Source organism: Panthera onca, chromosome B1 (assembly GCF_046562875.1).
Source record: "Panthera onca isolate mPanOnc1 chromosome B1, mPanOnc1 haplotype 2, whole genome shotgun sequence".
Lineage (NCBI taxonomy): Eukaryota > Metazoa > Chordata > Mammalia > Carnivora > Felidae > Panthera > Panthera onca.
In genome coordinates this window covers 55,781,674-55,783,208 of record NC_138342.1, presented here as the reverse complement: position 1 = coordinate 55,783,208, position 1,535 = coordinate 55,781,674, and the positions used below count along the sequence as shown (strand labels likewise).

General features: G+C 39.7%; 1 non-coding gene across 1 annotated transcript; it reads left to right on the top strand.

Annotated features, from left to right (window-relative positions):
• Positions 1 to 941: 941 nt before the first annotated feature.
• Positions 942 to 1,048, top strand: LOC132693392 (U6 spliceosomal RNA). The gene has a single exon (XR_009616778.1). It is a non-coding gene; the product is annotated as a U6 spliceosomal RNA (small nuclear RNA).
• Positions 1,049 to 1,535: the final 487 nt, after the last annotated feature.

The window sequence follows — 1,535 nt, the reverse complement described above, 5'->3', positions numbered from 1 at the left end:
TCGTTGCCATAATAGGCAAGGTAACTGAGAATAACCGGTAGTACTTTCAGAAGCTCCTTCTTCTACTCACTGAATGTTAATTACTAATTGTGCTCTGGGAGAGGAACATTTCCTTTGCTCTCTGTAGGAAGAAATACTCTTCAGAGATCCACAGTTCTTTTATATCATAATGTAGGAAAAGTACTATGTTCTTTAATGAAACATCTGGAATTCCAAAGTTTCTATTTACAAAAGAAAACAAGCAACATTATTTTCTATTTCGTTCACCTTTTCTCCCTTAAGTTGTTCGACTTATAACTTATATGACTCATGTAAGTCATATGACTTATATGACTCCATATAAATGTAGGCAATTCTCTTGCTACATTAGTGAAAGAGCAGACCTATGCCGGCCGACTCCATCTTGTTCTGTGTCCTCCACCTTGAGTGACTATGTCCCCGACATGGTCCCTTTCCGGGAAAATCACAGAAACCTCAGACCACACCTCCTCCCCTTGAGTAACCTCCCGCTCACCCGTTCAAACTTCCTGATCAAAACACGCCCGGCGACCTGCGTAATGGGACTCCGACCCTTCCCCAGCCAATTGCCTGAGGCCACGACCCTTGCCCAGCCAATCGGCTGAGGCCACAGCCATAACCTCACCAACTGCCCCTAGACTCCTATAAAACCTTTGTGCTTTTGAAACTCACTGGCTCTCTCCGGCATCTCACCACTGCCTCAGTGCAGGTAGGGAATTGAGCTTGAGCTAGCTGGAATAAAGGCTCTTTGCTTTTGCATCAGACTCGGCTCCCTGGTGGTCTTTGGGGATCACGAATCCTGGGCATAACATTAGGAATTGCAGTTTCACTGGTTAAAGAGAAATAAGTCATAGAACTCATGCACATAGTGTATTTTTGTAACTTTGGAGTTGCTATTGGCTAACCTTCATCAAAATCTATTAGTGTTCGCTTCAGCAGCACATATACTATAATTGAAATGATACAGAGAAGATTAGCATGGCCCCTGTGCAAGGATGACATTCAAATTCGTGAAGGGTTCCATATTTAAGAAAAAAAATCTGTTAGTTAAAAATAGTATTGTACATATGAAGTCAAATTTTGGAGGCTCTTATATGTTTGAATAATGTTGAAATTAGATGGATACGTCAACATAAATCTTTAAAAATATCTTCAGAATCTATTAGTATAATCTTGATATTAAAATTATTACAATAAAATCAGGATCTTCAATTTCTGAGAGCTTTCAAATTCATAAAATACTTCCATATACAGCTTTTTAGAGGCAGAAACTATTTCATTGGCTTTTATCCCTTGAACACAGAAATTGTCAGATATAGCTCAGTAAGTGTCTTAAGTAAATATTTATCTTTTGTTGTTCTCTTTGCCCCAAGTGCAAATCCCCTTTTTATACTTGGGGAATTATTCACCACATGCATCTTTGACAGAAGCCCTAAAGTCACGTGCTCTATATCACACCTTTCTTTTCAGCTATGGCACAGGAGCATGTTGTGGGCTCAGCTAATTAGCTGTATCCT